We start from the raw sequence: 27,164 nt of genomic DNA, 5'->3' as shown, positions 1-27,164 counted from the left end.
CAAACCTCTAGAGCCTGCCAGATTGCAAGAAGGCTTTAGAGCAATCATGCACCATCACAGGTGTCAAAGCCCACTTGTATTCTGCCCTCCACAGCCTGCCGAACATCAGCTCATATATTGCTGCTGCGCATGGAAAACCAGAGCATCCCTCCATATATGGATGAGCAGAATGTGTAAAGAGTTGCACAGAAGGCAACAGGCACGTCTCAGGTATGTTAAGGATCTCTAGTGGGGTGCCACATGGACATTCATTTCTGCACTCAATTGCAAATGGCTCCCACCCCCACCCTGCTCTTATCATTGATATGAATGGCTGCATATCTCTGATGAGTGCTTTTCCCCTTTACATTATTCACTCACAGCACATTTTGGTGCATGAACTTCTCTGAATGAGGGATTCATGTCCACCCATAAGAAGGAAAAGCAAGCATAGCCTGATTTGGGATTTAAAGTGCTGGAGAAGAAACTACTTTGGTAAAACCTATGAATTTTCACTGAGAACTGTTTAAACACTGACTGCCCAACAAGTGTTCAGCTAAAAAGAAGGTAGTGCAGCCTTGTTAAAAAAAAAGCCTTTTAACAAAGAGAGAGGAAGAAAGAGAGAGAGAAATATTACAGAAGTAAGCCTTTGTCTTCTTTGTTCCATGCATGTTCATAGTAAAGCTCTCTGAATGCTATTCTGTTCCAATTGGATTCAATAGCAAAATGCCCACTGACTTCAATGGAAGCTGGAATGACTATCAGCCAGTTGATTCCCATTACCTTTCCTAGAATTAAAAAAAGAAGTTGCTTAAGCATTTAGAGCAGCTGCAAGAAAGAAGTCTGATGTTTTCTGAATGCTATTTTAATGCAACTGTCTGCATCACACAATATTCTTGCAAGTGGGAACTGAGTAGGATTAAAAGAAGATTAGATTATTCATTTACACATAAATATATAACCCAGAGAAAGTTTATGAGCTACATTATGAAAGCAATTTGACTAAGACTGAGGAATAATAAATTATGCTCTGAGGCAAGGTGTTCCACTGGGTGTCTCCTAGACGAGGCTGCTGCAGCCTTTGCTAGTGAATTGATTTCCAACCTAAGAAAAGCCATGCTGGATTAGACCAAAGCTCCAGCCTGTCCAGCACTCCATGCACATGGTGGTGAACCAGCTCCCCACAGGTTTCCTCAAGCAGGATGGGTGCAAGACCTCCACCTGCCCAAGTTCCTCAGCAGCTGACAAATGCAGGTAAGCCACCTGTGCTAAAGGAGGTAGCACATAGCTTGCAAGGCTGCTTCCCCTCCCCCTATGAATCTGTCCAATCCCCTTTTAAAGTATTTGAATTAGTGCTCATCACCACTTCCCATGGCAGCTAATTCCATAGTTTAACAAGACACTGGGTAAGGAAGTATTTCTTATTATCTGTTCTAAACCTTCCACCAATCAGCATCATTAGATAGCCCTGGGTTCCAGTGTTATGGGAGAAGGAGAAAAATGTCTCTCTCTCTTATTTTCTTATTTATGCGTTATTTTAAACATCTCCTTTTTTCTAAGCTGAACAGTCCCAGTTGTTGCCAACTGTTCATATGGAAGCTGCTTCAGCCTCCTCATCAGTTCTGCTGCCTTTCCTGTATTTTTTTTCAACTCAATAATGTCCAGTTCTGTAAGGTGACCAGAACTGAGTACAATATTCCAAATGCAGTTGCACCAAACATTTGTATAAGGGAAGCAAGATTTTGCAAATTCTATTTTCTGCCCCATTCCCAGTTATGCCTAGGATGGAGTTATGCCTAGCACAGACCCAGAGAACAAAGCCTCCATTGTTCCTCCATCTCATCACCACTGTTGTTTGAGCCCAAGCGGGCAGCAGGTGAATCATGGTGAAAAAAGGGAGCAACCTCAGGGAATTCTTAGCAGTGTTATGATGTAGGTGCCTGCCTATGCTTACCCTTGACATTGACCCTTCACAGGAACTGTCCTTATATTCTGTCAGACTACTGATCCCTCTGGTCAAGTGTTGTTGATACTGGCAGCAGTTCTCCAGGGCTTCAGTGCGAAAATTATCCAGTTCTGCCTGTAGAGACCAGCAACTTAGCCTGGGACCTTCTTCATGCAAAGCAGGTTCTTTCTGGTGGAGCTACAGCCCTCCCAAGCAATTTAGAACTGCTGGATGAATAAACTGTGCCAGAGATGGGTTAACACACTAATGCTGTGCCAAGTGAGATGGAATTTGCCTTTAAAAAATAGTATCTCTACTCTGACAAAATCATTTCTCAGAACACTGACAGAATCATAGCTCAGAAGCTTTCTCTTAAAATGAAGCTTTTGATTACTCACTTGTCAAATCTATTCTGTCTACTCCAAGCTAGCACTCAGAAGTGGCCTTTTAGTTGAATGTCAAAATGAAAAGTTTAAACATTTGCCTCAGTCCAAATACCTTTATGTGTAGTCTCAGTGGGTGAAAGCGTGCATTTAACAGAAATGCCTGGCATTTCTTTGACACACAAGAATGCATATGATTTAGAGGCATGTGCTAATAACAGCAGAGTAACAGCAGATCAGAAATGAAAAGATTATGCCTGAAGTTCACACTAGCCCCATTTCCACTTCCATCTGGCTCTCCTGGGACCCTATTACTTTGACTAAACGTGCTTTGGATCTATCCCAATTTCTGCCACCACAGGCTTTGTCAGCCAAACATTTGCTTACTATCTTTATCAGGACCTGCCTTGGAGCACAGAGGAAAGCCAAGATTTCCCAAGGAGGAATCTTAGCTGAAACAGTCCCCCTCACAGAGAAGCTCTATCAGGCATCAGGAAAAGGACTGAGGAGAATGGAAGGCATCTCCAGGTAAACACTACAACTCTGGCAGGACATAATGTTTTCCAGGGTTGCCACCCACCAAACTGGAAAAATGGGAGGGCAGCAGAAATTCAGATTCAAGGGAGGACAAGCAGGCAGGTCTAAAGAAAATATCAGCTAGGAAAAGAGAGCTGGTAACGTCCAATGTGATTTAGACCACCAAAACCCCAAAACACATCTCTCTGTGAAGAACTGCTCATAGTGACTCACCAGGGGAGGAGTATATATTTTGGCAGACAAATAGTTGCCCACAAAGTCTCAGGGCAGATGTTTCAGACTTCCGCTCCCATTAGTCTCAGGCAGCATGGTCAATGGTCAGGAATGCTGGGGGTCATTGTCTGAAACATCTGGAAGGCCCCAGGTTAGGGAAAGCTGTTCCCAAGTCAGTATGTTACAGAATTTCATATCAGTTGTTCACAAAATGCTTTCCTCCCACTTGGTCACCCTGGTAGCAGGGAGTTAATTGGGGGATGCCCTGAATCAATGTTCATGGTGTGTTATGTGAGAGTATTTGTGAAAACAGATAAATAAATACATTTGGGCAGAAGGAGTGAATTCTGTGTGATGAGTTTAAGTGTTGCAGCATGATGACCTCTGGTTTTCTATTCCCCTTTCTATTTTTCCTTGTTTTGTGGGCCAAGAAAGCAATGGACTTAGCCAGCCAGAAAGAGGGGCAAGCAGTGGTCCAAAGCCAGCCAGGAATCCCAAGCACACTACCAGGAGAGCTCTCATTCTGGCTAGCTGGCACATTACATCCCACCCTCATGGGCAAGGAAGAAGGGAGCAGAAAGCTTCCCATGTGCCAAACTCTGTAACTAAGTCTAAAGCTAATGTTAAATGTCCCTTCCTGCTACTTTACCAGTTTTCAAAATGTTTGCCTCTCTGGCCCAAATCACTGCATTTTGAAAGGGACAGATTTGAAAGGGACCTCCTTTCCCTCCAGGTATGCAGAGAACTGGTGAACAAGGAGGCCATGGCATCTTCTGCTCTTTTTTCTACCACTGTTGCTTCCTGGGCCAAAGCAAGAGGAGGACAGGCAAGCAGGTGGCAACGGTGCAGAACAGTAGCTCTGGGGGTCTTGTCACTGATCCGTGCTGGGGTTTGAGCCCTTGGCAGTTACGTCTGTGCCTACTTGGAATGCCACACATTGCTCCAGTGGGCCTTAGCAACCCAGTTTAGCAAACTCTGGAAAAACCTTCAGAAACTGGGAAGATGTCTTCTTTCAGTGGCTAATAATGCTCAGGTCAGGTATGAGGCAACTGTTACAGCTTCAATTTTAATCTGAGCCATTTAATCTAAGCCTTCTTTCCCTGCCTCCCAGACATCCACCCATCTAACCAGCATGCCTATTTGGCAGGGGTGGTGAGAAGGAGAAAGTGAGTCTCCCTATATTTCAGGAAATCCAGAAAATGCATAATTTCTATCAAAACAAATGAAGTACATTTTCCAGTGACCTGTGCACAGAGGGTGTGTACGTCTGTGCATGAGTGTGTGTACCAGGGAGTGGGGAAAAATATTCCTTCAGTAAAAGCAAAATCAATATGTGCATCCTTTATCTAACATTAAAAATGCAAGAGTTATAAACAGATGGATGATTTTCCCCTGGGTTTATCCATTTAAAGGTGATGAGTAGTTTTTAGAAAATTATTATACTTACATCTTGTCTTTTTTCTCCTTTCAAGGAACTCAAAGTACCTTACATAACTGTTTTCCTCTCAATCTTATCCTCACAGCAACCCTGAGAAGCAAGTTGGCTGAGAGTCCATGACTGGCCAAAGCCACCCAGTGAGCTTCATGAGTGGGAACTACAACCCAGATCTCCTGAGTCCCAGTCCCACACTGTTAAGCTTTGGCTCTCTCTTTCCAGTGCAAGGGTTAGATGACAGCCATGTGACTGTGTGGCCCAAATTGCAATACAAACCAGTAAATAAAATGTGCATTGCTATGAAAACTGTGCAGGGAGAACTTGGCATCCCGTTCATGCTATAACAGGAAGGTTTATTTGTAGGAACTTCCTTGGGATGAGGTACACTTGAGTGAATGCATGATGAATAATGCCTACTCCTGAAAAAGGAACTTAAATCATTTATCTTACCTTCCCCTCTCCCCCATCTTACTCTGAAGAAGAAGAAACCATTCCTAGCAACCCATCTCTGTCCTGTTCTGGAAAAATGCCATGATTAAGAGATCATGTGATTGTATGTTCAAGTTACTAGTTTTGAAAAATAAGTGTTTTCTTCAAGAGTACATGGGGTTATTTATTATTTGCATATAAAATGGATAGATGTTCTTAAAGAAAGGATTTTGCTTATCCCCTTCTTGTAAGAGAGGGAGGGAGGGAGAAGGCAAGCTCAGTTAATACTGCAAAGTCAAAAATATTACCAATGTATGTGTCAGATTTGGAAGCTTTGATCTGGCATCAACAAATTGTATATTGAACCAGATTGCTGTAAGACCAATCCAGTACGTGATTCTTTCTGCCACCTGAGAGGTCTCCTTTGAAAAAAATACCAGCACTTCCTGAAAATGTCCATTGCAACTGGTCCACTGCTCTGTAACTAGGCAAAATGCCATGCTAACAGATGGACATGAAAATGGACATGCTGAAGAACCGGTGTTTTCATGGAGTCCCAGTATTAAGGTCCAAATCCTGTCCTGGCCAAGAATACTGACATCTAAGGCTGTGGTTGGATTTTTCACCCTTGGCAACAAGGGCATGCCATTTGTAAATGCGCCAGTTGAAAGCATGGGAAGAATATGCTCAATCACCACAGATGTTATAAATGTTGTTATCTCCCCCAGATGAAAGAGTCAAATAACAAAGAACAAATCCATCTGATTTTCCTTAATCTGAGTTTATGTGGTAAGAGACATGAGAGACAAATATACCACACAGTCTACAAAGAGACAAGGGCCAAGTCTGGCCTGTCTTTATCCCCCAAGTATTGACATTTTAAAAGAATCACCCTGGCATTAGATGACTGTATCCACCACTCTACCATGAACAATCCTGGTTATGTTGAGCCAAAGACAGAAAAATGTACAACCATTTCCTTAGAATCCTCTTTGGCTCAGTGTGTTCAGAGGCAGATCTTTTGTGCTCTGCCTTTACATGATGTCACACACAGAAATCTGATGCCATTTTATTCCATCCAATCCATAATGTTCTCATGGGACAGATTTCAAGATTTAACTCAGCATGGGTTGTAATTCATAATGTGTGGATAGGGCCTATCTTATTTTGATAAATATTTACAGCAACACTGGCCTCATATGCTGCCATATATCTAGATGTATGAATTTCCCTGAATTCTAAGAATGGCACTTCCTACATCTATATTTGATGACAGGTATTACTTACCCACTGTCAAAAGGCACTAAGAAGTATTTCCCTGTCTTCATCCTAGCAAGATTTCTTGCTTTTGTTCATTCTTTAATCCTTCTATCATTTATTCATAGCTCAGCTTTATTTCAAGGGGTTCATGTCAACATATAAAACTGAACATCTTCATATTATATTATATTTGAACGAACCCAGTGAGGTAGGCTGGGCTGAGAAATAGTGACTTGGACAAGGTACCCATTGAGATCTAACATGGCTCAGTTAGGATTTGAGCAGGAATTTCATAAGCTCTCATCCAACATTAAGCCAGCTTTAAAGATGGGCACGGTGAGGCTCCTGGCAAGGGCCCCACATCTCTTGTTCCTAGTCGACTGACAAGAGGCCCCTGGAATTGCTCCTCCTCCTTGGCAACACATGCTGTTTCTTCACCTGCCTCTCCCTCTGGCCCAGATCACAGTGGTGGGAGATGTGGGAGCAGATGATGCCATCATCTACTTGCTCATTGGCTCAAGCATTCAGGTTAGCAATGATGAGAAAGAAGTGGAGGAGCAAGAGCCGCTGGTGACAGAGGTAACACAAAGGCAAACTCACTCTTTCAGAAAATGTGTGACTGAAACAGAAATAACTGTCTGAATATTCTCCAAAAGTTTAGAAATGGATCTAAATATGAGGAAAGCAACATTCATCCCTACATACAACCAACTTGCAATTTGTCTTTGAGATTTTAGCAATGAACACTATTTAAAATAATTTTTAAAAAGCTTTATAGCCTGGAATAAACTAATACATGATTCCTGACTTTATAACCTTTGAGTCTTGGGCTGCAGTCCTGTGAATATTACTGTAGCCATAATCTCCAGTCACTATAGTGGGATTTATATTTGAATAAAAATACATAAGACCAGCCTGAAATTCTGATGTTCATTCATAGGGATTATGTGGCAAAAGTAGATAGGAAAACTATTTTTCTCCCTCTTCCATACAACTAGAACCCAGGGTCACCCTATGAATCAGATTGTTGGAAGATTCAGAGCAAAGAAAAGGAAACACTTCTTCATACAGTGCATAGTTAAGCTATGGAATTCACTGCTACAGCAATTAGTGATAGCCACCAACTTCAGTGGCTTTAAAAGCAGATTCATGGAGGACAAATTCATCGAGGAGAAGGACATCAATAGCTACTTGATGTCTTGTTGGTTACGGTCTTCCTCCATTATCAGAGATAGTATGCCTGCATACACCCATTCCTGAGGAGCTTGGCCAGCAGAGCTCTTGTCCCATCCTGCTTGAGAGATCCTGAGGGCATCTCATCTGCCCCATCTGAACAGAATGTTGGACTGGATCATTGGTCTGATCCAACATATCCGTTCTTATGTTCACACATGCATGTGCACACCCACACGCATGCATGCACACATGGATTTTCCCCTTTGATTATCTTCTGAATGAGTTGATTCACTGCTATACCAGATGCCAACATCCCTAAATAAAGCCTGCAGAAAGTATTTCAAGAAGTAATCACTTTCCTGTTATAGATGGGAATTATAAACATAGCCCTTGAAACAAATTAAAATCATTTCCCAGCTTCACCCCCTCCCCAACATATACACACATGCCCTTCTTAAGACAAAGCAAAAACACCCAACTCTCAATCTTTAATGAAGGTCCCAAATCCATGTTGATTTCAGGGTTTGCAATGTGCCAAATTATTTCTTATGCCTAGATTCCTTCCTGGCTTGCCATCTGGCCTTCCTCTGGTCCATTCTGTTTAAAGCAAAAATATGCTACAGAGTATAAAAACACTTCCTAATTGAAGGTTACTGATTCTCCTCTATACAGTCATTCATTTAGAAACTTGTTAAAATAAATGGCAGCCTGAAACACAAACCGGTGAAGCTAAAGTATTTGAATCTACAACTGCCAAATACTATTGATTTCAGTGCAGCTTGCACTTTATGGTTTGATCTTAAGAATTGCTAAGTCAGCCAATTAAAGTCTAAAATTACTGGCTATTCTAGCAGCATATTTTTAGGAAAAAATAAAGATAACATTTCAGATTTCCACAGGAGAGAGCAAAGAAAATTCAGAGGTACCAGGATTCAAAGCAAGATTGCAAGGTTCAAGGCTTCCTTCTATACTTTGTGATGGATCCAAACTTACGCTGGTTCAATGTCTCCAGGACTGAATTCTCTGACCCCTTCCTTCCTTTGACATCCCCTCCAGTACCCTGAAAAGGCCACATCAAGAATCAGGAGACCCTGCTGAATGGGGTGAGCTGTGGTATGTGTAGTTGGAGTAGACCCCCCCCCCCAATCAAGCAGATCTTCTTCTCATAGAAGGTTGCTTCATTTTGACGATGGCAGATCTTGAATCCAAGGCTTGGGATGTAAGTTTAGTTTGCCGCCAAGCTATAGCATAACTTAGTGGCCTTGGATAAGACAACAGAGGTGATGGGCTCTCCCACACTAGAGACATTCAAAAAGGAACTGGACAGCCATCTGAATGGGATGGTGTAGATTTGTGTCCAGCAACAGCAAGAGGTTGGACGCAATGGCCTTCATGGCCCCTTGAAACTCTACTGTTCTATGATTCTATGAACATCTTTCCCATCTGTGTGCTCTGGTGAGGGCAAAACTGTTAAAATATTGTAACATACTTCTACCATCGACATACAACTTTTCAAGTAATTTCCTAGTTCACTTGTTTGTAGATGCATTCAAGTGCACATATTAGGTGCACGTATTAGGAAATGGTGAGTGAGGAGCCATTTCCGAGCTATTTCAGTGCCAGTCATACACAAGCAGTCTCTTCAACTCCTGCTGATGTGAAAAAGCATCCTGTAGGGCCTTTGAGGATTCTGATAATGAACGGTGCTAAAACACAAGGAAGGATTAAGAACTATCTTCAAACACTTTAAAATAGTCTTCTCCATCCTGATATCCTCCAATGGCCATGCTGGCTTGAGATGATTGGAGCTGTTGTCTGACACATATGAAGGGTCGCAGGTCAGGGCAGCCTAATTTAAAGGGTTCCCCGGAGACACAATACAATGATAGTTGGCATTTGTTTAAAGATCAGCTCCTCTAAATGACTACTGTTTCCAGTCTCTAGACTAGATACTTACAGGGGGATTCATGTTGCTGTTTCCTGAGTTTTAAATACCCTATAGCTTTATATGTTATATGCTATATGAATATAAATATATTATAGATTGTATATAATCCTTTTTAGTGGCAGTTATCCTTATCTAGGGATGTTGGACAAATCTGCAAAGGACTCCAATGAGTTCAGTTTTCTTTGAACCCAGTGCAGCAGACTGGCTTTTCCTGAGGTACGACAAATTCTCTAGACCTGTGGACCAACTTTTTTTAAACTTTCTGTAATTTTATGAAAATATAGTTGTAGAAAAATAGAAAACAATTAAAAAATTCAATGAAAATCCATATATTCCCCATAGTCTAAAATGGGAAAACATGCATTTAGGAGAGGATTTATAAATTTTCACATATGCTAGTTTTTGCAATGGTGATATTTTTACAAACGTATTAACACATTTGCACAAAATCCAGTTTCATCAGTGGATGATGAAACAAAATGTGCTTGATGATCCAAGGAGGCAGATGACATGGATTTAATGACATCCCTAAATCCCTATCTTTGTCATGCATATAATCAGCAATGAGATGGAGATTTGAAGAAATGGATGAGATCTGCATTCAGACTATATGGTCCAAAATAAATCAATAACTAAAATACATTTACTCCAATCCACTTGTTCCAATGTACACTAGTATTTGTATACCAGGACTATTCCTAAGTAGTTCAAGATCATGGATCTTCAAGCGTGATGACAAAAAAGTAAATAAAGAAGCCAAGGTCCTGCAGAGATTATCATGTACATTCCCTTCAAACAGCAAGTGATGGGGGAAAGATGCTAGCGACATTCCTCCAAGTTAAGCCCTGGCAAAAATTTGAACTAGGTGCTTTCAAATCCTATGGCTCCATTTACCAAAGCAGACATAACTTCACACCCATATCGAGCAACTTTGTCTTCTTTGTTTGCTTGTTTTAATGTTTACTCTATGGTAAATGCAAAGGGGTGAATCAAGATCATGAAGCCCCCCACACTATAGCCCCAGTCTGGATCAGACATCCTGGATAGATTTGGGAGTAAAACTGGTGTGTGTGGTGGGGGGGGGGCAGGTTGCTGCTAGATACTGGTTTTTAAATAATATCTGTTATTTGCTTCCAATAACGAAGGTATAGTAGTCTTTATTGCTTGGGAAGGATGTCAGGATCACACGGGACAATTTTCAATGAAGAATGAGGAAGAGGAGAGGAAGATGAAGATGATAGAGGATTACTTTGAAAAGTAAATGAGATTTGTCCTCTGAGAAATTATCCTGCCCTAGCCTTGCTAGAAAAAAATGTGTAGGTAGTTCAAAAAGAAAAACAAAGCTGAATCTTGAAAGGCTGTACGATGCCCACCCTTCCTTACTGACGTCCTAGCTGCTGCAGTTCTTTTCTCCCTCTTGCATCCAGTGCCAGAAGGGAGGAAATGCCGAAAGCATTCCAATGTCAACAGCACCTCCTGGAGCACAAGCCATAGGCTGGACATGCCACTATGTACTTCCCATGACAACCATGTTATGCATATAGTGGATGGTTTGGCAGTCTGCAAAATGGCCGGCAATAAAAGAGGAAAGCATTCCAAATGCAATTTGGAAAGAATACAAGTCCAAGCTTGCTCATGCTTAACACAGTCCTGGCCAGATAGCTTTATCTTGAAATACACACACAAACATACACTCAGCAAACAGACAGGCAAATGACCTTATTCATTTCAGAGGGCGTTCATTTTAAAAAGATAGATGACGGATGGATGGATGAATGGCTGGATGGGAGAGGATGGGAGAGGGAGAGAGAGACGGAGAGAGGGATAGATAGATGCAATATTGGACCCTCATGGAAAAGAGAAAGAGAATATGTTAAGATACATTGGAGTTGTAGTAGTTAACAATAAGTAGAACAATGTTCAGACAGCTTGACATTACTGTGCTAACAACTAGAAGAAAGGCATGTTATACTGGACAGGTTTAAGACGGAATCTAACCTCAAAATAAGGAGGAGAGGACAGATGTTCCAGTGGGCAAAGAGGGGAAAGGGAAGGGTGTGGATCAGTTGTATCCAAAGAGCTCTCTGCCACCATCCCTTCTGCTACCAAGTGAATGAGCCTGAAGGCTGCAGAGGTAGCTAAATGAGAGGACAGACAGGCTAAAAAAATCTTTGTTGCCAGACTCTTACCAGCAGGGTCTGAGGTGGATAGAGAGCTCCAATATGAATGTCCATTCAATGGAATAATACTTTAAGTATGCCAGTACTATATTTAAATAGAAAGGCAAATAGTTTTGCTTTTATGATGTTTGGGAAGAAAAGTTGTAACCTTGTCTTTGACCTCTCCAAAGTATGTTGCAAGTATATTAGCACTAATTATTCTGGACATAACATGGTCCCAGTTATTAAATTAAACTTATATTCCAGTAAAATGCTCTTGTGCAATAATCTTGGACATTTACAACTAGACTAACAATAGTATTGAGAGAGTGTGGGAACCTCTTAGCAGCTGATACTTACTAATGCTAATACATTGCAACAATTAAAACAGGACAGCAAAAGTAGAATGTCTCTTTTATCAGCTTTGAATGACAAGTATTTCTCTTTATATAGGAGGTTAAGCTGCTGAATTCTGATAGATTTGTAGGTGAAATGTCTTTGAGCAGTAGATAAAGAAAATTAAAATAATCTCTGTGTAAATGAAAAAGATGTTTTAGGAACCCATGGAGATAAAATTGGTCCAATAGCTGTATTGAGCAATATAAGTTCATGGGAAATTCCTCCATCTTTCTGCTCCTGTTAACTGTTGATCTGAAACATAGTCATAACATTCCTAAGTATTTTTACATTAGAAATGCAATGCAATATGTAATGTGTCAAAACCAAATGAACATTCTTGAAGATAAAGATTTTGCCATACAGAATCTCTAAGTTTCCTTTTGTCTGGGAACTGAAAGCTTCTCTGGAAAATGCAGCTGAAAATATCATTCCAGGTTTTTATATAAATGTAAGTCCTACATTCCATGAAGTTTTCCACATCATTTCTAAGCTCTTTATTGTGTAACTGTTTTCAATATACGAGGGGGAAAGAACATTAGAGTTCTGGGTAAGATACCACGCTTATATTTAGCTTTACCGGCATCTTTTGTAAGTTTGCAGCTGAGTGTCTGCTCACAAGCACAGTGTCCCCTACATCATGTAACTGATAAAAGTAGAGACATCTCACCCATAATAATCTCACCCTCTTTCTAATGCTCAGGAGTAAGAGTTGCTGCATGTGTAGCCAGAACAGCCCTACCCATGCACAAGAATGAATTATCAAGAGGCCTGGAGAATCCCCGAGACTTGCAGAAGTACTAAAATTTTCTCCTTTTTATTCCTCTTCTGTTTGGAGGTTGGAGATCATTATGGCTAGACTGTCTTTAGCTCTGCATTTAGCCCGGTGAGTATCCCCAGAAAATATAATGTGGTGCTATTCCATTGCTTTCCGTATTGCAGTGCTAAGACGGCTATTATCTCTCCTGCAGTTTTCCTACTGAAGCTCCATGGGAAACTCTTCCTTGTTTTCTGATCAGCCCTGACACTCCTCCTGCACAAAGCCAGGTGGAATTTAGAGTCAACTGAATTCTTCAAGTCTCCTTTGCTGAACGCATTGGCCATCCCAACAGTTAGATTCATTACCTCTACCAAGTACCTGGCATAGCTGAGGAATATGGTGATGCTACTCATCCTATGGCTAACTCTGATGAGCATCAGACTTGGGAATCCCCAAGGCTTTAAAAAGCACATTTTCCCCAGGACAAAGTATCTCAAAGTCCAGACTGTTGCATGTGAGGTTGCAGTGAACAAGTGCGCTGCTTCTTGCCATGTTGGTTGCTTCCACCTCGGCCAGGCAGGCTAAACCAACCGGTGGAGAGGGCAGTGATCTGTTTGAAGCTACCTTCTATTTGAACCATTGTTCATCCAAGCCGAGTTTACAGAAAAACAACTCTCTAGAAGGCAGAGCAGGAATCTTGAAGAGGCCACCCGCTCGTGGCATCTGGACAGCTGATTGAGCTAGCATGCCAGTCAGCTGGACACAGGCTTCCCCTCTATAATGGGATGCATCGTATTGCTATTTAAATTGCAGTCTTTATTGCTAAATTTTATGCAAATTAACATTCTCTTTTATCATCTTGGTGATCCATTTCTAGTGATGGATAAGTGCCACCCTGGGCCACAGGCAGCTACCCGGTTCCATATAGCAGAAAAGCTGGTCCTGATTATAAGCCAGATTCAAGCTTCGGAAAGAATTACCTTTTAACACTTGTGCTTTTATTCCAATGGGTGTTAATTATCCTGAATTTCAGAGCCTCTTTCAAGCATGCCACAGACTGAAATTATCATTATTTCATGGATTTTCAAGGGCCAATAGTACAATGCAATAATTGTACAGGCCCACATGCACTATTTAAAGTGCTTCATTTGTGGTTTTAGAATGCGCAAAAGGGTATGTGTTCATTAGTGTGGCATTACTGTCAATAATGTGCAGAGGCATTATTAGCAAATGAAACAAATATGAGAGAAATAGTATAAGAACAATGAATAAATAAATAAACAAACCCACCCTGATCCATTCTTTTACTGAGATGTTACCAGTGCTTATTGTTCAGCAAGAGTGCACTGTAATCTGAGTTTAATAGATGACATTTTTATTCAATGCAATTTGCAGGCTCCGATCAATAAAACTCCTCACCGTAGTTCACATTTGCCAGAAATATATTATCTAAAACACTATGATTTGTGAGAAACCCCTTATGCTGAACACCACAAGACAAAAAAACTAATAAGGGCACATTTGAAAGAGGAGGACAAGCATCGAATGCCCATAGAAACATAACAAAGCCATGTGAATAAAGCAAAAATTAAAAGTTGACATTGTACACGCCTTCCAACATTTCCCAGATGAAAATAGAGACTGACCTGGAACCTCTACCCTAGTTCTCATTGCCAAAGATCTTTTTACGAGCCTCAGCCTCACCACTATTACACATTGTTCAAGACTCTTCACTTCCCTGCCTACATTAATTTATTCTACAATAGCCTGCCCCTCCTGATTTGACAGCAAAGAATGTGTTCATTTTTGGTCAATAGAAAACATCCTCAGCTTTCCAGTCTGAGTCAAGAGTTCAGACCTATAAAGCCCTAAATAGCTCAGGACCATGGAATCTGAAAAACAATGGATGAGCTAACCTATCGTTTATGAACCTCATTCAAGGCTCTGTTGTACATCCTGCCATTAAAAGAGGTTGCATGGGTGAGAACATAGAACATACACATTTCTGTTGAAGCATATTGATAATGGAAGGCCCTCACCAGCATTTTCCTCACTCTGGTTAAGTATTCATTTCCATTGAGCAGAAAATGTTTGTGCGCTCCATTTAGCATTGACCAGCCAAAAAGAACCCAACACCCTTCTTAAGGCCTAGGCACAATCTGTTGGAGCAGCAGAGAACCAGGCTTGTCTGGCTTCCAGCCTCAGCTTCATCTGGAGCTCTCCATGGTGTTGTCCTATTCCTGTTATATTTTCCCTGAGAAAACTGACTTGCCCCAAACCCTGTAACCCAGACCACACCAGTGCCAAACAATGCTGCTTCACTTCTTCTCACTAGCTAGAGTTTGATGGGCTGAAGCTAGGGCTAAAGGCCATTTCCACCCTATACTCCTTTAGCCAGACAACTATAACACATAGGTCAGCTAATGAGCCATTGCCCTCCAGGTGCCTCAGGGTGCTTACCTGCATATCCTATATCCTGCCTGGTTGCTTGAGGAACCTGTCAGTTGTGACAAGGTGTAGGACTAAGTCAGTCAGCAGCACCACAAGTAGAACGTAGGTGAAAGGAGAAATGTCTGTGAAGGAGCACCCAAGAATCTTACTCAACTCTCAGTGAGTGACTGGTTTATTCCCACAGTGCTAAATTGAGTGGAAGGGAAAGTTAGCTTCTAAAGATATACATCATGTCTCTTGGACCCCTTTGTGACACTGGAATGACTCCCACATGCATACATCCAGGCCTGGGAAAGGTCTGGGGTAAAATTTTCTCCAGCAGTGGACCAGAGGAGTGACATTTTGCCGAGCAGGTGAAACTGAGGTCCTATCTAGGACACTGCAAGGTGCAGGATCAATCTAGTTATTTGGCAGTGAATGCATCAAGGGCTGAAGTGTTCTTCCTACCCTCAACATATGCCTGGTGGCATGTGCATTAACACTGCACATACTTTCCAGGGTTCAGATATTTTGGTTGCTCTTTGTAATAATACAAACAAGGCCTGGAGATGCATTTTGTTCTGGCTCTAATGTATGAAATACAGTCAGGAAAACAATACAAGTAACTGAATAAGACAATATTTCTAACGCTCTACTATGTGACCTGGACCATTATCGTTATCTGTCAGTACTGACAAAAGCTAGTAAATTCACAGGTCATGCTACAATCAGGCAAACAGCAAAGTCTGGAAATTATAGCTCTCCCCCCACCCCCCAAGAGTAATATACCCATGGAAACTGGATGGGCAGCAAAACCCATCCAGATGTTTCCTCTCATTTCAAAATCATTGCTTGTTCATAGAAATTTTAATAGATGCAGTGACATATGCATTATAAATATTAAAAAGTTTCAGAGATTTATTTCAGGAATGCCACAAAATTTTGCAGTGCTTGCCATCTGGGACAAAGCCAACACGATCACTTCTCATGAAATTATTTCAGCATAACATCCTCCATAATTAATATGACGACCTAGTCTTCTAACTAGGGACTTTCTCCTTCCCCTTGATGATCAAAATGCACCCACCCACTTTGATTCTTAGTACCTAACCTTCCTCCATCAATGGGCGTTATCTGGTTGCCCCTTCCAATGTTCTGCATGACTGCTGCACATTGCCCTATCCCTGTTTTCCTTAGGTATGGAAAGAAGGAAGGTACACTTTACAATGTGCAATTCATAAGGGGCAATTTAGGGGAGAACATATGGACTATTTTACATCTCTAAATTAGCTTCCATAGATTAAGCTGAAAGGAGATTCACAGGACCTTTGGGTCCATGACCAGACACTTAATTTTACCTGGACTGACATTTTTCATCAACTCAGAGCCTTTAGTGTCATGACCAACCCCCCTGCCCAATCAATCAATCAATCAGTCCACCCAAGATTTTTGTGACTCAGCCCCAAGATACCTATCTGAACAGCCATTTTGGGCTACATTAGCCTTGGCATGCTAATGTGTATGCAACACCTTGCCAATGTTGTTGAAAATCCTTCTCTTAATTTCTAAGTGGGGAGGGTGGAATAATGACAAACACTTTCTCGTTAATCTGCCAAAGAGTATACTGGGGCTGTTCAAAATGTCATCGTCCTGCTGTCTCCTTCCCTTAGAGACTATTTAATGTGGCAAGGAGGGGAGAGTAATAGGACGTTGCATTAATCATCCTTGCTACTGCTCAACCATGAGGAGATCTGAAACACCTGAAAGAAATGACTGGTCCCAAGTGAGCCGTACTGCTCTTTAACCAGCACTGGTGAGGCACGAATCCAAAGCAGACAGATCTGAATGTGGGAAGAACGACTGGCATTTAAATATATACACAGCATGGAAGAAAAATCCCGTGCAATCAAATCAGAATGTTACGACCTACAGGCATTGTTGGAAATGAGAGAAATCTTCCCTCTCAGTCTACCCAAGAACTTAAATTAGAATAGTACAACATCCTGTATTTTTCTGTGGTAAGGATAAACTTCTCAGAAGCAATTATACTGTTTGTTTGTCACACACCAGAATGGAAAGGATCGTTAAATGGTAAAAGTTCATTTCTGAAGACAAGAATGACTATCCTAGTTTGACCAACAAAGAGGGAGAAAAAGAAAGGCAATGAAAATCCCATTTGTGCCACACTGGAGTGACATAAGTGAACACTTTCCTATAAACCCATCAATAATCAACTAAAAGGGTCTATGAAGCTGTATTTAACCATATTCATTGAGTCATTATTTTTCAGCCACAGCAAAACTTTAGAATCCTATTTGAAGCACTGGCCTATAACATTTGGCCACACTTACAGCTGGAGTATAAAATCAATTTTCTGTACTCTCATTTATCTCAGTACTGATGCTTGCTGGCTCTCTAATGGAATGGCTCTTCTGGAGAGGCAGTTAGTTTCCTTCAGAGTGGCATTTCAAAAGTCTTAAATGGTCTGAGGAGATGACATGCGGCCTTTAGCAACATTTGAGTTCTGTTTTCCTCTGAAGAAGGGCCTCCTACCATCTGCAGCAGCCACCTTTGGGGAGCAGGAGTGGGGAGAGTTGCTGGGGTGGAAACGGAAATGCAAGTCTAGTTGAACACTTCTGGAAGGCTTCAGACCTACAGGTCTGGGTTAGGGACTAATGAGACTTCCACCAAAACACAAGGCCATTTTAAGCAGTCATTTGTGATTCTCCCTACCCTTTTCCATGAGAGGGGGAGATCGTACTTGTTGCAAACAGTGTGCTTTTGTCCAAGCTTCCTGCCAAGAGGCCAGAATAGAATGGATTTTGCAGCAAAATGTTTTGGGATGCAACAATATGAAAGAACTACTCCATTTGTCCTTCATGGATTGCAAGTGTAATTGGAAATAAAGTGAGGAGGCACAGAAGCACAGAAGTCACAGTCACTTGAGGCAGATCTGGGAAAGGGAAATCTGGGCATCTGCCTAGGCTAATCCAGGCCACAAACCTGTAAGTATTGGTCAAGCCACCCTAGTTCTGTCAAGCCAGCCGTGAGTTCCAAATGAAGACACACATCTATAGGCGTGGGAAGGTCTTCTGTGTCCCCTCACCCTTGGTCTCATCAAATCTCTGAGTGCGGGAGGTGAATTAGTAATCAATCTCTTGTCAGCTGGGTCTCATAGTGTCATGTCCACATTTGCACAGGTGCACACCAGTCCTCAGCCATGGCACAATGAAGCCCATGAAGGTCAATTCCACCCCTCCAAATACAGGTGTAACTCGTTTTATTACACTTTTCAGTTATTGTGCTTCCTGAATGTGAGCCTGCATCAAGCATGCATGTCCATTGGTGCCATTTTTCCAACAGGGGTCACTCCCTTCATGTCTCTTTCTCACACTTTGGTAATGTAATGCTTGCAATTCTGTACTGTATTTGAACATTTTAATCATTACACTGTATATTTATCATGGTTATCTTTGATGTTACTGTGATCTTTGTAATGGTAATACGGAGTTTTGACTGCTCCACCAACCAGCCATTCCTCTGTGTCCCTCCCTCCCCTCAGGCCTACCTATTCCCTGAGAGACAACAATACATATAGAAATTAGGCCAATTATGGTAATAGCCCTACAATGACTCCCTAAGCATTCAAGTGAGAGGAAGCTAGAAAAGATCAGGCTTAGTGGGGAAGGCATGTCAAATACTGAGACAGGGTGTCACCGAGGCATCTTGCACCAAACAGTCAGCCAACAGTATAACTATAACTATATATGGCCCAAGCTATTCCTATATTCAACTTATGGCAGTGGTTTGGAACCAAACCTACAATATCTCCAAGGGCCTGCAGCTTGAGTGACTGAGCTGAACAATAATATGGTCACACACATGCAGGGAATCTGCTTTGAAGACCATCAGTGCTTACATAGTCAGGGCTGTAGCAAACCCTAATCATCTCCTGGCCCAGATGCAAAGTCAAGACCTACTGAGGGAACATACTTCACACTGTGTTGGAACAAGGTAGGAAGAAGAATTAGCATACCGCATCTACACAGCCATGGAATGGTAGCAAACAGAATGAGTCCCAACTGGGACCACAACTTATCTTGAAGCCCCCAATATAGTTCTGTGCCCACAAAAAGCAAAAATGCCATTCCATCAATCTAGGAAAAAAAGAGAGTGCATGGAAACTTGGTCCAGAACCATCTGATGTATCTGGAGTCTGAAAAAGTCTCACATAACAACATTACATGCTAGTGCCACTCTGCTTGAATCCTTTCTAAGGTGAAGTCCAGTAAAGCAGTCATGGAAAGTGCCTGAATGCTTAAGGAAAGGGTGCACAAAGGTTTGTCTCCTGGCGCCAAGTTAATGTAATACTAACATTACCAACATATAACATTAATGTAATACTAAATTGGTCATGGCCCAAAACTAGTTCTTCGTGAAGGGCAAACTGTTCTGATGGTATGGGGAACCTTTAGTCTTTCATCCCTGACTGCTAGAAAATGCACGAAGAGCCTCAAAGCATAGTTTTTAGTGCCTGTTCTTTCACTGTATACATGCTCAGAACACTATTTCTACCCTTCCACCTGACCTTTGTCTGCCCTGGAGCATGATCCAAGCCAATCAGCAAACATGTTGTGAATATATTGACATCACTGCCAAATGGCTAACCAGATCTAGCACTCTGACACTGCCATTGCAGGTAGGCATAGTCAGTTCAGAGTGAGTAAAACCCTAACATTTCCCTCACTCTGGATAGGCATGTGTCAGGTGCTTTCTTCACATCAAAACAGCCAGAAAGAGTTCATGAATGACTATGAATATGCATATTAGGAGTGCTGGTATGTTGTGAGTTTGTCAGGGCAGCAGGGGTAAGAATTGCTGTGGTAAAAAGGAACTGGTCCAGTACAAGAGATTCTACCCCACATCCCTTAATAGTACCAGAACAGATCAGCCTGGAGAAATGGCAACTCTGGTACAAATACAGACACAATGTTACGAATGCAGAAAAACTTCAAGGGTTTAACTTTTGTCTCTCTCTTTGGTGCCCATAATGAATTTAAGACTTGAATGGCAATACATTTCTGAAGAAATGGTCATTGCAGTGTACCTATTTTCAAAAGTGCTAATTTTCCAACTGTGTATATGCCCCTTCTTCAAGAGAAAAACTAAAAAACCAAAAGTATGGTCATGAAGGTTATTTAGACAATGAAAAATGTCTTAATGAAAAACAACCGAGAGTCCAGATTTAGATCTAAGCCCTTTAGAACTTCGAAATGCATCAGGAGAAGAATTGGCTGCCCTGGCATACATGACAGTAAGAAGATCAATAAAGACTTATTTTTCCTAAAGAAATCCTATTGAGATCTAAGTGAATAGTAGAATTATAATTGATCTGAATAATGCAAAGGGAGCAAAATGTTCTGATGATGTATCATGCAACATATAGTCTAAGAATTTAGAAGTGGCAGGGGCAGATTCTTCTACCATGTAAAGTTTTGGCCTGAAGCAGAATGGAGACAATATCAATTACATCACCTGGCAATTAATTATATCAACTTTAAAAAATGAATAGCAAATATCAGAGACTGGCTAGGGATTGTACAATGACAGGTGGGACAATGGAGCTTTAACCTTTGTCCTTGCCACAGATCCAGACTGGTAGGCCCTTGAGCAATTTCAGACATGCAATTTGGCTTGCAATTGTAGTAGACACAAAAGCTTAAGGCTCCACTCCTGCTTCTCACAACGTGGCCCCAATCCAATTTGTCTTCCTCAGTCACCACTATGTTAAAAGAAAATAATGTAAGGGCTGAGATTAACTAATTTGGGCATCAACAACAACCATAATCATGTAATATTTATGCAATAGGCTCAGCAACAACAAGGCAATTAATGTCCTGTTGCACAAATAACACAGCTGATCCTTTGTTCAGAATGGCATGAATCTCCATGATAACTTTATCATCAAGGCAAGACCTAAGTGGATAAGAGAAACTGACCTACATAGGATGACCCTATTATGGAGAAGTGTGGAGTTTTCTGTAACCACATCAGTTTCAACCTGATTCTAGATCCTGAGAAAAGGAAACTTGATGATTTCTAGGGCTTTTCGCTTAGGATGCTCTGATACAAATAACCATTATGTATTTAAAAATCATTACCTTTATCATCCTCTTCAAATATTAAATTGATCTCAAAGAACTATCTGTCTGTGTTGTTAAATGCCTCCTAAGAAGAATTTTTCTTTCATAAATTCTGTAAAGTGTCTTTCACAGAATCTAATAGTTATCCACTGTAACAATTTGTGTCACTCATATTCTTATATTGTGCTAATTCATTTCAGATACAAAGGCATCAATGCACTGATGTGTCAGAGGGGTTTTTTGTCTTCAACATCACCCTAAATGATGTCAAAATGTCACTTAGCCAAAGTTTCCATTTTTAATTTCTTGCTTCTTATCCATATAGAACGGCCCCTGTGAAGCAGACAAGCACAGTTCACTAAATTGGAAAAAAGCTTATCAGTTTAAGCAAAGCCCTGAATCGTTATCTATTAGCATGGGAATCATATTTCTGTTTATTGGAAGAACAGAGGGGTGTGAAGTTTTACATAATCTGGCAGTTGTGTTTCTGCTCGTAAAGTCACTCACCTTCTCAAAAAATTGGGCATCAATGTCCTTCTTCCAGATATTTCAAGTTTTGGATCATTAGAGTAAACAAGTTTCTATCAAAGCTTTCATTTCCCTTTCTGGCTTTCACCCTTTTGTGCCTTTCAGCTCAGAATGAAATGAAATCAGAAGCACACAATGATTGCTTATAAAATGCCAGCCAAGCTGTAGGCATTTAGGAAGTGAAAAGAGGGTCCTTCAGCACTAGGAAGTGATGCCATGAATGGACAATTCAGGCAAAACTGAGGCTTTTGCAGTTTTCAGATGTCTGCAAAATTCAAGAACTTTTTCCCCTTTTGGAATTCTTGACCAGAAAAAGAAAATTAGAGGTTCAGGATTTGGCTAAATGAGATTGTAGGAGGTAATAGTTGAAATGGCAATGCTCCTCAGTTCTGTTGAGATTAAAGTTCTCAGCTGCAATATATGTGGAATTAAATATCCATTTTTCATTGTTTGTTATCTAGCAGCTACATACTGCTGCTACATTTGTTTGTGTGTGTGTTCCAGAGCATGACTCATGGGTGCCATAATTAGGAATGCTTCCAGAATTTGAACTTTGGCACTTCCCACATTCTCTGACACTTTAAAAAATTGAGACAGGGATAAAAACATTTCAAAATATTTTGTGAGAAAACATGTTTTGAAACTCGTATTTGGTGATAAAACACATTACTGCATTTGATGCTTCCATACTGCTTCCAAGTGTGCATTTCATTGCAAAATGAAATCAGTGCACTGTCGAGATGTTTGGATGTACTTGGTGAATCCTAGTTCTGTCACTGTAGCAGAAGGTGGAAGCTGATACACAACACAGATTGTCAGGTAACTGAAATGTCAGAAATCCATTCCTCCTTACCTGCTTTCTTCCCAAAGCAGCTCTGTAGTTTCTGTGTTCCTCTGGCACTTACATTTCTTTTTTTAAAAACTGAGCAACCTACCTGAAGCATGAGAGGAAGGCCAGTGCAGGAGACTCCATCAGCTTTGCAATTGCCCATAGGCACATTTTTCCATTGCGATGTGAACATTGGGAAAGTGGGCATGTTGGATGAGAAAGATGGTTCTCTGATAGTGGAAATTTTGGTGTTAGCTTTGTGCATTAAAAAAGTACCATAATGCCGGTAGTTGATCATGAGTCATCCTTGTGTATATCTCAGCCCCATGTGCAGCTTCAGAAGGAAGCTGCCCTGTAGGATACATCTAAGTGGGTATTGTGATCAACTGCCCTGAACCAATCAGAAGTCTCAACAAAAAGGAAGAGCCATGAGCACTGGGGCTGATGTGATGGTCAGGGAATGCCTTTTGGCATAACAAAGGTGGTCAACTGCCATAGTCAGGCATTTTCTGAGGGCTGTTTTCCAAGCACTATTGAAAGCTCCTGATGATTTTTGTATTCTTTTTGAGGAAAAGATGAAGGCTTCTGGTTGGACTTCCGGTTGGACTGGCATGTCTAGCTCCCAGGCAGACTAATGGATTTACATGGATTCATAGGGTCTCCTAGCCACTGGGCAGCAGGAGCTCCGTTTGGAATTGCCCAAGGCTGTTTGCTCCATCCAGAACTTTTCAGTAGCTCTGCACCCTGACCAAACATTGCTATTCAACTAACTGATATTAAAACTCGGAGAATAAATTAACCATTTGCTTGCACCTTTTGTATGGATGATACTTCCGCCATCTTTTTGTTCCTAAGACAAGTTCAAAGGCATGAGAATGCCCAGTGGGATTTTGAAGTTGATATCCCTTTGATCAGCAAACCCCCATGACAGAGTTGTTGAAGGTCTCCTTAGGTTATATGTCATGTGTGAGTGGAAGCAGGAAATGTAAGTCTCCTTGGCCACACCAAACTGATTGTGCTGTCCTTTGACCAAAAGTAGGATAGCATTTTTTAATGAAAGTAAAAAAGAAATAAATCCTATGGACTACACCATCACTGCTTGGAAGCCTCCAGCCATCTTTGCCTCTCTGTCATCTGTTCTATGCAGTTTTTGTTAGATGGGCTGAAAAGCTGGAAAGTCCATCTAGCAGGGCGGCGGGAGGTGGAGGAGAAAGAATGTGGAATGAAGCTAGAGAATGGTCAGCATAAATTTCATTCTGGCCTTTCCAGCCTTTTCCCCTCCTGGTCCACTGGAGTGACCCCCCCCCCCTTTAATCTTGGAGAGGCAGCCAGGATGTGCTGGCTGCAAGAGAGCAAGGAAAGAGGCTCAGATCTCTGGTCCCTCCTTCTGAGGTTGAAGCATTGACTCTGACCTTAGAAGGAGTATCCTAGAGGATCCAATTTTCCAGGGATGCTGGTCTAAGGACTATAGGATTGTCCTTCAAAATATTGTGAAATCCTACTTTTATCTACTCAAGGATGACGTCAATGGGACTTTAACCCAGGTAAGTGGCTACATGATAGCAGCCCCAACAGAAATCCAATAAAGTATTTTTGTATATTGAAAAGTGATATAGGAATAGATATAAGGACCTGAATATGGCATATTGTGGAGTCATGTAAGGGGAGAAACTTAATTATAACCTCCAAACAATAGTAATATGACATTGAACATCATGGAAATGTGTGTGTGTGAACAAAATGAAATAGTTCCACACTAGAATGCTGCCAGTTGAAATCACCAGTCCTTTTTTATCCTGGTTGTACGGAATTAATAATAACTACACTTCTGTGCATTTAGATTGCATAACCAGAAGTATGTACTTGTGACTTAAGCAAAGTGATACTAACTTTAATACAAAAACTTTTTAAAAATCAGTTCTATAATAAACCTTATTCTGGGAATAATATTCTGCAAAGACCAGAATTCACGCAGATATAAATATCCTTAAAGCACAACAAAGGAAGGCTCCAGAGACTGCTGCCATCTGCTGGCCATAGGACAATACTGTTTATCGAGGAGAAAGTGGTAACTAAAATGCTTTAAGAGTGTTTGGAGGGGGATCCAGCATTTTTCTTTTGCGTATCTCTTCAGTGTAGATCATGGCTGGAGTGTCTACGTGTCCTACTTTACAGTGGACAGTCCTCACTTAGAGGGAAGTCTGGTTCAAATCTAACTGAGAGATAAATAACCTTAAGAAAGGAAATTGCTGGACACAGACTTGCTAGTGATATGGAGAAGTATCACATTTTTACATGTTCATCTATACATATAAGTAAATGTATGGAAAATTTATGCATAACTGTGTCATCTTTCATCCTCTTTCTTCCTATTTTAAGTGATGTATTTCCTCTGCTTTTGATGATTAACAATTGGTCGCTCTAGTCGTGGCCCATTGACTTTTCTCAGAGGGATGCTTCAGATTTCATTTGGTCTGTATTCAAAAGGAAACCAACTTGATATAAATCTTTCAAATGAATGTGCAGATCAAAGTGCTACCGTCTAGGCAATGCACGAGAATTTATTTTCAGTTGGCAATTCAAACAAAAAAATCTCTATTTGTTAATAAGAACTGGAACACATTTTCTCTCAGATTGCAGATTCCCAAACTTTCATTCATGTTCACAACAAGTGTACTTAAAAAATACACAACCATATCGATACCACAACTATATCAAAATGCAAACATTTTGAAAAATGTACTACTTCCTCAAAATGTTCAGGTTTTAACTCATCCACACACCATTCATGTGCGCGTGAATTATAGAAATTCTTGCTTCACTTTCACATTCAGCAGCTGTTTGGCTTGTGCAAATTCACTGTTTGTGCAGAACAGAGAGCAATCACAAACATGAGTGAAAATTGAGGAGGGATGAGCAGTGACTTTGTAGAATAATACTGGTAAGTTCAAACATTGCTCATTCACCCATCACTATGATTAACTCCAGACTACTTTAAATATTGTGAGAAATATACCAAGGATGAGATATCCAGCAATTTTCAAGCTCACCTCAATTCTTCAAGAATTGACTTGATCATCATTTCAGCTGGCTCCTAATTTAATTTTGCATTTTTGTTTTTCAATGGAGAAAGTGTTCTCTCTGAATAGGAAAACTGCATAATTGTGAGCAGAAGTCCTCCCATTGATTAAAGTATGAAAATACATGTTTTATTTGAAAAAAAAGCATTTAAATGTCTTGAAAATGCATTTTTAATATAATTTCACATTCTGGAGTTTGCCAGCATTTTTTAATCACTCATGTTCATGATCACATTCAGGCTTGTGATCAGGAGATATTTCCGCAATTTTCATGCATTCAAAAAGCATACTTGCTTTACTATCATGCAGACATACAGACAGACATGGTTGATTTGCCATTAAATGCATATAAAATATATTTCCCACATTTTTCAAAGAATTTTGAAATTGGAATTTCTATGGAACAGTCTTATGAATGAACATGGTTGGAAGCTAATATGGATTGTAAATACTGCCATCTGCCCATAATTTTTTGGAGCTAGTGGATCCTCATGTTCTGATTTGCATATGTAACTGCTCTTTGCTTATGACAGTGTGGCCACTGATTGTCATTTAATGGATTTCCTTGATAAATATTCAGATTTTGGCCCTTTACAAACTGCAATTCTATTATTACCATCCCTTAACCGTAGTTCTATCTGAAAATTTAAAGGAAGTGTTCAGCAGTGTCTGGCCACTTGCTCTTTTTACATTGCACTGGCACAAACAAATACTTGCACAACATCAGTTGTGCTTCCTAGTTTTCTAGGAAGCCCATCACACTAGAAGCCACTATTGATTCATTGCACACATGCTGGTTCCAGCTATGCAATTGAAATAGAGCAATCAGCCAGATGTTGTGGAATGCTTCCCAAGGTTTGGTAACTCACAGACCTAATCAGTGTAAGCTCCAGATTTGAGGAGGTGCCTCCTTACTTTGACTGTTGCAGCTCCATTTGCTTGCTTCTCCTTGCTTGTGTCATTGGCTTAGAAAGGGGTGGTGAACAGGCAATGACAGAAAGAAAGAATGACGTGAAAGGCTGACTGAAAATGCCAAAGACTCACAGCGGCCCCGGCTGCATCGGTGTTACATGCTTTATGAACTCTAAAACTGCCTGATGTGAGTCTAGGTAGGCATCTGTAAGTATAGGCACTATTGCAAGCAAGATGGTTGCTTTGGGAATATTTACCCAACAACTCTCTGATGAAGGCATTTATTACTCGTTACTCTGATATTCCCCTTCCTGTTAGTTTGGTGCTAATTAGAACATGATGGCTTTCACACCATCCAGGATCTATAAGTCATTGTACAGATAAATAAACTGTATGAGTTAAATTAATTTTAACCAGATGTGATAATTAATCCATTAGTTGTTTAGCAAATGGTCATCAACAAAGTCACATTAAATATAGCAAGTCTTATGTCTGGAAGACAAAGCAGCATAAGAGAGGCATTGACTACAGTTAATTCTATTGGCTCCTGCAGCAACTTACTATGAATGATGGAAGGGAAAACAGGCCACTGGACCAGCCCTGCCAAAGATTTCCCTCATGA

Source organism: Varanus komodoensis, unplaced genomic scaffold (genome assembly GCF_004798865.1).
Source record: "Varanus komodoensis strain SLA01 unplaced genomic scaffold, ASM479886v1 scaffold2, whole genome shotgun sequence".
NCBI lineage: Eukaryota > Metazoa > Chordata > Lepidosauria > Squamata > Varanidae > Varanus > Varanus komodoensis.
Note: the sequence above shows the minus strand (reverse complement) of the source record.